The sequence below is a fragment of the Dipodomys spectabilis genome, unplaced genomic scaffold, assembly GCF_019054845.1.
Source record: "Dipodomys spectabilis isolate Male_0828 unplaced genomic scaffold, ASM1905484v1 ptg000516l, whole genome shotgun sequence".
Taxonomy (NCBI): domain Eukaryota; kingdom Metazoa; phylum Chordata; class Mammalia; order Rodentia; family Heteromyidae; genus Dipodomys; species Dipodomys spectabilis.
In genome coordinates, this window is record NW_024871193.1 from 1,395,113 (window position 1) to 1,405,730 (window position 10,618).

A 10,618-nucleotide genomic window follows, 5' to 3' on the forward strand; every position below is an offset into this window, starting at 1 on the left:
ATATAGTCGGTAGGTTCAAATTTGACAATTGCAATTCGAAGCTATTACAAGTGGATAAACCTAAGAGATTCTTTTCTGCACTTGTGGTAAAAGGAAGACGTGAAGGTGTGGCTCAGCTGGTATAGAGCAAGCATTGAGAATTAAAGCCCAGATAGAGCTCAAGGCCAGGAGTTCAAACCCCAGTACCAGCACAAGATTAAAAAAATGAGTCCTTTGTCTTTGAAATGGGATATTTCTCCCAAAATTCATACCTAGGACAATTTTCAAGGTCTAAGACTCTTTTTAAGGCTCTTTCACATGTTAAACTGATTCCTCTGCTTGATTCATATTATGGAAAATAGGAGTCACACTTCATATTAAAAAGTATGCACATTACTGAACAGTTCTTACAATTTTTAATGTAAAGGATGCATGGGAGAAGAATTCACCTCATATCGGTGAGTTAGGTTTGGCTCACTGACAGACTTTTGCAAGTAAATGAGGGTCTGTTTTCATGTGAAGAAGTGCATATAGATGGTTTTCTAGGAGAGAGAACAAGCTACCTGTTTCCAAGTTTGAATCAGATTGTTTATTCCTATGATATGGTAAAGAGAAAGAAGCTCAACTCATGCAACACTCTGCAGACAGTAATTTCAAAAATATTAAAAACCCATGTCTATGTTTTGAACAGCTAATTTGTCACAAACAAAAAACAGTTTACTGAGCCAAGAAAACATAAGTTAGAGCAATAGGAACTATGTTAAATATAGTTAATGGCTGAGTGTTATGTGTAAAAGAGTTCTGTAATCACAACTAAAATATAAATTTTTTCATCATATCCCTAACAAGAATCTCTAAGATAGGCCTTGCTAAATCTGTCATAGAGGGTGGTGTTTATGCAATTGTCAGGTTTGTTTATGGTCCAATATCTTCCTCAGTCGCTTGGGTTGCAAACTGCTCACACCACATGCAGTGTCTGGAAACACATGCTGTCTTGCTAGGCACCTGAGGGATTTTTGTGCCACTGTAAATAGTTATTGTTTTTCTTCTTGTAATTATACCTGTCAGTGTGAAGTCCTTTCATGATAAGAATAATAGTTTCTGTACCCTTTGTTCCACTAACAAATCTCAGATATAAGTATAGTCCAGTGCCCGTGGCTCATGCCTATAATCCTAGCTACTCAGGAAGCTGAGATCTGAGGATCACAGTTCAATGCCAGCTCAGGCAGGAAATTCCATGAGATTCTTATCTCCAATAAACTACCAGAAAACTGGAAGTGGCGATACGTCTCAAGCGGTAGAGCTCTTGCCTTGAGCTGAAGAGCACTTGGACAGCACCTAAGCCCAGAATTCAAGCCCCAGGACTGACCAAAAAAAAGTATCTATCTATCTATCTATCTACCTATCTATCTATCCATCCATCCATCTATCTATCTATCTATCTATCTATCTATCTATCTATCTATCTATCTATCTATCTATCTATCTATCTATCTGTCTGTCTGTCTATGTATCTATGATGAGAAGAATTACATTTAAATATAAATCAATATTTGATACACATTTATAATACAAGTAAACATATGATGTATTTATAATATATACATATATTTACATATATAAGATCATATTATATCTGTATGTTTATAAATATACTTGTAATTTATATCCAAAGAGTACATCTGAAGATTTTGGGGAAAATGTAGAGTGTCTAAAGGCTTGCTACTAACCCACCATACTTTCAATCATTTTTTCCACTTATTACAATGTATGGAGTACTAAGACTGAATGATTATGAAACAGAGTTGCTGTTTTCTTCGTTACCATTTTGGATTAGAAACATCTACTTACTTGGTATAAAACCTACCCAAATGTGATCTTGAAATCACACTCCACAAACTGGACATATACATCAATTTAGCAACCTACAGGTCTCAAACTTTTATTTGAATCCTGTATCTCACATATATTCAGTTTCCTTTGAGTCAGCTACATGTACAAACATGCCTAGATTATCATGCTCACATACATCCCACTACTCATATGACATACTAAATGTGACGTTAAAATAAAAAATAATATATATGCTGAAAAAGAACACCTTTGCAAATGTAATCAAATTTTATTTTTAAATACAATGCGTTATTGAAATACTGATGAAAGAGCAACTGAGAGATGTTTCAAATAGAAGAGTGCCTGTCTAAAGAGCATGTTTCTTATTCCAAGCATCATTATTTCCATCCTTCCTTCTCCCACATAAAAAAGCATAAATAAGTACAGAATTAACTACATGTTCCTTAACCACTCATTGAAGAGAGAAACTGTAATATATATATATATATATATATATATATATATACACACACACACACACACAATGATATACTATTTAGCCACACATAATTATGAAAACATATCATCTTCAAGAAAATAGAATTGGAAACCTTCATATAAAAGCAGTTAGCGATACTGTGTAAAACAAATATTAGATTTCTCATATGCAGACTCTAGACCCAGAAAATAAAATGAATGACCCAGGTGTAAAAGATGGAACTGATTAAGCTTGGAAAAAAGTAAGAGAGGAGATGAAGAGAAATATTGTGGAGTAAATATGTTCAAATATTTCAAAAGTTAGTATGATGACATAATAAAATATAAGTATAAAAATAAGATAAGGAAATTAATAAAATGTAACAAGCTACATTACGTGGACATATGTGTATAATACAATAAAATACTTTTGTGAAATTAATATTTGCTAATAAAAAGTAAAATTCATTCCAGTTGTTATAGATTCATATGTTAATTTCCATTTTTAGCTTAGATATTTCTCTGATAAAGTAAAAGGAGAAATAGGTTTTGCTCTTTTAGAAGGACAATCTTGTCCAATTAGCATTAAATTATTCTAGATAATTACTGTCAATGTGAAATTGTTCAAATTATTATATTAGAATATTTCCAATTGACTCTTCAAAATATTATCCTATAGGTATATACTTTTTGTTATTTATAGAATATTTTTCTACTCAATTACTATATACCATTTTCTGAATGCGGTTTGGTATATGTAACTAGGATATATTATACCTGACCAGGAAATCAATTATTCAAACAATTTTTATCAAAAATTCCTATAACGAAATAAAGATCTAAATCCAAATTATGTATATTTGAAGACAATACTTGTTTAATCCTCTTCTCACATTCTTCATTCCCTTCTTGAGAATAATACATATTGTAAGGGAATACTTAACATGTTTTAGAGAAATATGTTGACTTTAGTCCAATGAGTTACTGTATGCTGCATTTTGGTTTACTTTATATCCAGAAGAGCTAAATTCTTGCCTTATGATTTTCCTTAGACTTTATACTCAGGTTTAACCTCTGATGGGTGACAGATAATGGTATAAACATTTTTTAACAGTAGCTAAATTTAGGCTGAGGAATCTAGGTACAACTACTCATGCAGATAGGCCTCATCAGTCATGAGACCACGATATCAAAATGTTAACCTATGCTTCCAGAAATCAGTCTTATGAGATTTTGTGTATTATAAACAGTGGTTATTAGCATTTGTTTTGTAAACAACATCATTTCATGGGTTAGGAACTGAAGTGAGATATTATACCCAGAACAAAATTTAAGGAGGCATCCAAAATTAGTTACCAAGATATAAATCATTTAACACAATGTTTTAAAAATGCAAGACAAAGAAAATAATTTATGAAAAAAGCTAACATTTAAAATAAATACAGAATCAGTATGACAGATTTTTCTTTTTATCCCAGTTGCAATACGGATTACATGATGAATTTTCTAGTTATATGTTTAGTTAGGTCTTGATATTTAGTTGGAGTAGTTCTGTTCTTTCATATATTCATTTGTCAGATCAAAGAGGAAATGAATTCCATGCCAGAGTCAACATCCATAATAATGTTACAGCTGTATTCTACTAATTTGCAAATCAGCTCGAGTAACTTCGGTCTTCTTTAGATCTAACTAATGAGGTACACAATTTAGTCAGGAATAGATTTTGACCACCATTTATTAAAATATTATTATCCAGAAACTACTACTCTTCTCTCTTTTCATGAGATTTTTAATTTCATTTATATAATGTGCTTATGTTTTCCTTTAGATAATCCAAATTCAGTGTTCTAAAAACAGTATAATTTGGAGTATTATTAAATTATGTACACTCATGTACACTGCTCAGATTCTATTATTTGCACTTTTTGTTCTTGTTAAGTCAGTAGTACTGAGTTCTCATTACGGATATTTTGGAATTACTAATTGCATTTCAGAATTTTTAAGAATGTTATGATTTTTGTGACTTAATACTGTAGCATTTTTTCTTTTAAATATGTGCAGATCTTACTTTACATACAGTTACATTAGTTTTAAACAATTTGATCCATTCAAGGGATTTTCTATATTAGGTTGATCCAGATGAATTTAATTACAAATTAACACAACCTTATTTCTGAGAGACAGTTATAGCTCTACTTAAATTAACGTATGTTTGAAGGTTTTGTAATTTAAAAAATAAACTGGGCACAACATGTTTTTGTTCTGGGGAAGTTCCAATTTGTTGGTTGTTTTTCCAGCTGTGATGACTTCAACATATGTGTGCATTTTATTTCAATTGTTTTGTGCCTATATTTTGTTTTATATAACAGAAAATATAAAAAAAAAGAATCAGTGATTTAGAACTTTTCCAAATAGAATTCTCAGAGAGACACTCCATGTTTTGTGACAACTGGGAAAAGGGACATCTTCTTAGTGCAGGGGTTAGCAGAATAAGAGAGACATTGTTTGATGAGATTTGAATTATGCCACTTCCTGCCTCAATATTTCCAATGGTATTACTTCAACGTATTTAGTGGAAAGAAAATAATTTTGTCTGTATGAATTCACAATTTTTGGTTCAATTGAGCCACACTACATATTCATATGTGATTTTACCTCTAAAATCTTTTCTCCTTAGTTTAAAACCACAGATGTGAATTTATAATGTAAAATAGCACCTAGAATTTATATGAAATGGTCCAAACTATTTGGAATGTAATGATTATAGTGTGTCAGGTAGTATGTAATAATTGATTTTGGGGAAAGTCAATTACAGTGGATTTTTGTGAAATACTGAGTAATAGAATTACATTTGATTCTATAAAAAATTGACGGTTACATCTAAAACTTACTCAGTTATAAGTTAATTCTGAAAAAATAAGATTGTTTACTGGAAAAAGCTAGAAGTTTCAATAAGCTTGCTTTTTAAAAATTGAGTTGGATCTGGACTTTGGTGACTCATGCCTGGAAACCTCACTACTCAGGAGTCTGAGATCTGAGGATAGTGGTTGAAATCCAGCCTAGGCAGAAAGTCTGTGAGACTCTTATCTCCAATGAACGAGAATTGGCACTGTGCCTCAAGTGGTACAGTGGTAGCCTTGAGCTGAAGAGCTAAGGGACATTGCCCAGGCCCAGATATCAAGGCCTACAACCAACAAAAAAAATGACATGGAGTTTTACTATATTATTTCATGATTTTTATGAGTGGTTGTTCAGTGAAGATGTCATTGGTTTTTATATTTTCAGTTGGCATAAAATGAGCCTACTATTGTATTAAATTTATCAAAAAAATTTTTCTTATTCTATGACTGCGTAAATTTTGTGGGTAATGGTTAAAACCAAGTTGCTTTTTTGAAATAAAATATTTATATTACCCCCCAAAAAAGAGGAACAAGATAAAATATATGCCAGAGACTTACTCTGTAAATCTTCATGGACTAATAGCCTGTCAGTTTGTTTTAACTTTTAAACAAAAATTAAAACAATCTTGGATAACATGAACCCATTTAAATTTCTTCATCCTTGTCATTTAAGATTCACTTTAAAAAGAAGTTCAATGGGTGAGTGTTTTTTCCTTACTTTTCCAAAGAAATGATCATTTCATCATTATAGTTTATAGCACAATATACCCAGAAAGCATTTCTTAAGGAAAAAGAATTTTTCCCATTCTTTGGTTTGCTTCAGTCTCTATTTAAACTGCATACCACAACTCACCCACCCTATTGTCTGTCTTTTCATTTGAAACATTTCAAAAGTTTTCCTTCCCTGGTGTGTCAGCCAGCAAAGTTTTACAAAACAGCATGCTTTCATTCATTGTGCTTTCCAAAATATATCTCACAAATGCCAACAATGAAACACAATCTGAAACATCTGTGGACTTTTCCACATATAGTGGAAAAATCGCCTTCCTTACTCCTTAGAACTAGCTGTTTACAGGCATTAATTGCTCTATCAGTTCCATGCTTTAGAACAGCTGCATTTGACAATGGCGTACATGTTAATTTGTTTACCACATCTGGTTTGTTTTCAGGAAGGACTGTGTTCATGGAAGATGGTAATAGATGAATTTTTCAATTATGTAGTTTAATAGGGCTCTGAGTTGTGGATATAAAACATCAATTTCAGTGACTAAATATTTAAATTAAATCCCATAAAATATATTCCTTCAATTTTCTGGGTAAAGTGTTCTACAATCTAGGTATTTTTAAAGAAATATTATATGTTGTTTCCTTGGTGACAACGTAATTGGAGGATTTAAAAATTTATATACCATGCCCATCTTAAATGAGGTAGATGTACTTGGGTTGGCATGCAAAACTTTTGGTAAGTAAGGTAAGTGCTATACCAATGAACCACCTTCCCAGCCTTTCATGCATGCAAAACTTTTGGGACAGCATTAATGTTTGAATCTTGGATAGGATTTGATTGGGAATTGTGACAGACTTTCATAGTATAAGAAGAAAAATGAAAGGCCATACTAATATTTTTTTTGGGGGGGGGCAATTGGGGGACCTGAATTCTGGCCTGGGCGTTGTCACTCAGCTATTCAGCTCAAGGTCAGCGTCTACCACTTGAGTCACAGCGCCACTTCTGGCTTTTTTCTTTTTGCTTATGTGGTGCTGCGGAATTGAACCAAGGGCCTCATGCATGCAACTCAAGGGCTCCACAACTAAGCCACTTCCCAGCCCCACTAATACTTCTCTCTGCTACATAGTTATATTAGTTTATTCAAACACACACATACACACATACAAACACACAGATACACACATTTGTAGTGTAAAGACCCACTCCGTCTGCAAGAAAATATTTTAATAAGAATTCCATAAAATATTTAGTCTGCTGAGTTCTGATTAGAATTTACAGAAATATGTACTTGATTCTTCCCCTGAACAAGTTATTGTCATTTGTGAAGGTGTTGCCAATTGAATTTAGAATAACCCAGAAAGATCTATGTGTTAAAGAAAAATAACTTTCTATTTCCTCCCAGACTGTGGAGAATATCTGAATAGTTCTGGAGATTAAGTTCTTCAGCGTGAAAGCTATGAGAACATAGACTCTCAACTACTTTCTTATTTTATATTTTAATCAGTCTAGGTCAAAAACTTTTCTCTTTGACATACTCCCCACCTTGCCATTGTCTTGACACAGGCTGCCAAAGCAATAAAACCAACTGAACATACACTGAAACCTTCAAACTTGTAAAACTGAATAAGCATTTCTGTTTCATAAATTGACAACATCACTTATTATGGTAGGTTATAAAGCTAACACGGAAGTCTAGTCTTTCTAACAATGTAGAGTATATTAAATTATGCTTCATTATAAAATATCTAACTCCATGTTTTATTTTATATTTTTGTTTCTGTTAATCCCAGGGCTTAAACTCAGGGCCTGGTTGGTGTTTTTGTGTTCTATGCCAGTGCTCGACATAAAATCTGAACTGGAATGCTGGACATACAATCTGAACTAGAACTCCATTTGCCCTGGTGGTTTATTGGAAATAAGAATCTAATGAACTTTCCTATGCAGGCTGGATTTGAACTGAGATCTTCAGATCTTAGCCTCTTAACTAGCTAAAATTACATCCTTGAGCCACCAGTGCCTACTCATGTTGCATATTTGGTGTAATTCAAATTTTCAGCATTGTATAGATGCTCCTACTACAATATAAAAATACTTAACATACTTTCACTGTATTTGTTGTTGGTATAATTTGTGGAGGGGGAAGGGAAAAACCAAGTTGTTTAAGTAGGGATACAGGTGGACTCAGTGCAACAATGAGATGCTATGTAGGAAAATGAAATTTACAACTTTGGTTCAAGATGGGCGAGAGGGTCGGGAAGGGGAGATGGAAAGGGATGATAAAGGGATAGAAAGGAGGAGGTAACAATGCTTGATAAGAAATGTACTCATTACATTGTCCCTGTACTTGTAACCCCTCTGTATGGTATTTTCACAAAAAATCTTAAAACATAATAAGGATATTTGTAAAGTATATAATGAAGGAAGAATTTTCATTCTTTACAAAATATTTGCAAAATCTATGCTAAACTATCTATATTTTACTCTACCTTTCCTGCAACCAGTTTGATATAGTTTAATAACTGTTATGCCAAGTTTCTCTATATTCTACTGGAGATTTAATTTTTCATGTATGTATATGTATATTTATATGTATCTATCTATCTATCTGTATATGTTCCAATGTGGATCATCAAACTTTAAACTTTGCTTTTTTTTTTTTTTTTTTTTCCTGTTTAGCAGTTAACCTGGTCGGCTCAATCTGTGACAATATCTCTGCTCATTCCTTTATTTACAACACCATCATCCTTTTAAAATTAACTTTATTTCCAGAGATGATTACCAATCAGTCCAATCAATATACACCCAGAGGGTTTTAATAAAACAAGCTTTAAGGAAGGAAGATAACATGAAGTGACAACTACAAAATTTCTACAGAGACCTGACATCTTTCACATTTTTGCCTTCCTCCTGATAATTAAGCAATCATTGACTAACACTATTAATAATACTGCAATCATAACTTAAAGATCAGTGTTTTTTCCAACCTGAAGCCTTCTTTTCCATGATTTTTGACATAAACTTTTGTGAGAATTTTTTGATTGTGATGGTATTCCATCCCAAACAAAGCTATGTATATCAAGAAAGCCTATATTTTCAACTCAGAGTACTAAACAAAATAGGGAGAAAATTAAGGTTAGCTATATATGTTAAGCACAAATATAGGTAATATCAAGATATTTTGAGATGGTATACTTTTACTGGATAAAGTGGGTCAAATCTATAATATTATCTACTTGGAAAACAGAGCTTAGAGAATTCCAGTTCCAGGCAAAATGTTTTATGCTTGTGTTAAGAGGACCTCAGTCCAAGCAGACCCAGGCATGGTGGTACTACCTCAAAATAAGCAATCAAATTATAATCTGCAGGTATGGTGGTAGTAGAGATGCCTTTTCATAAGTATAGGTTTTGAGTTCAATCCTCCAGTAGTGCTGGGAATTTAAATGTGGAATGTCTAAGGTCAAGATTTCATACTTGTCTTACAAGCTCTAATAAAACCTTTACCTCTTTTGCTATTTTTTAAAATAATAACCATAACTTCCCTGCCCCAAACAAATAATTTCATATTAGAGATTTTCTTCTATCTATTAAGTAATATGTTATGTCCCACTGAAATCAGACTAAAGATAAAAAACCCATTGTCTTACGAAGTGACTGTATATGGAAACAGAATCTCAAAGGTAGCATTTAAGTTGAAGTCTACTCCAAGAGAAGCAGAATGCCTTGAATATGCTAAGGAAAGAGGATACAGAAGCCAACTCTAATCTGGAGTTCTAATGCCACCAACTCAGAGACAATGTATTTACAATGTTAATGCTACCCAATCTGTGCTAATTTATTATTGCAATTACTAGCAAACATGTGGAAGCTATAAGACACGAAAAGTCATTGACTCTTCTGATCCAAGACTCATCTCTATAATCCTAGTGATTAAGAAGTACGAGACTTGGGGGATAATGGTTTTCAGTCTGGTAGGAAAGTTCATGAGGTTCTATCTCCAATTAACTACAAAAATTTCTGGCAGGGGCATGGTTCAAATAGTAGACTTACTACTGTTAGCAAAAAAAAAAAGAAAACTGAGAGCATAAAGTATGTTCAAGCCCCAAACTGGCAGAAAGAAAAAGTCCTTAGAAGAATACTATAAGAAGCAGAATTGTGAATAGGAAAGCAGAAACAAAAGAAATAAACTTATTGATATAGACAAAGCTTCTCAATGTGAAATATGGCACAAACTATAATATTTAGGGTTTTCCTTACTATACAGTAGAAATAAATGGCATTTTTACTTGACAAACTAAAATATAAAACTGTATGCAATAAATAATCACATTACTTTTATGTTTCCATAATTTAACTCGTTTTCCTAAATATTTCTCGAATAGTGTAGCTTTTAAAAGTCAATAAATGTTGCATTTTCATATATGATTACATATCCTTCCAAGTGTTGTCTAAAATTGATCTACACTGAAATGATTGCCACTGACATCTTTCTCAAGATATTTATACTTTCAGCTGACCTTCGACAAAACTCATACCCAAAATATAACTTTTTAGTTTGTTCATGCAAACATAGGAACATAAACATACTTCTCAAAATGTTAATTACTTTTATCTGTAGTCATTAATGAAGTATAACTAATAGAATTAAGTATATACTCTGAGGGAAATAAGATACTTCCTTCTAAATACAGATTTGCAGGCACAC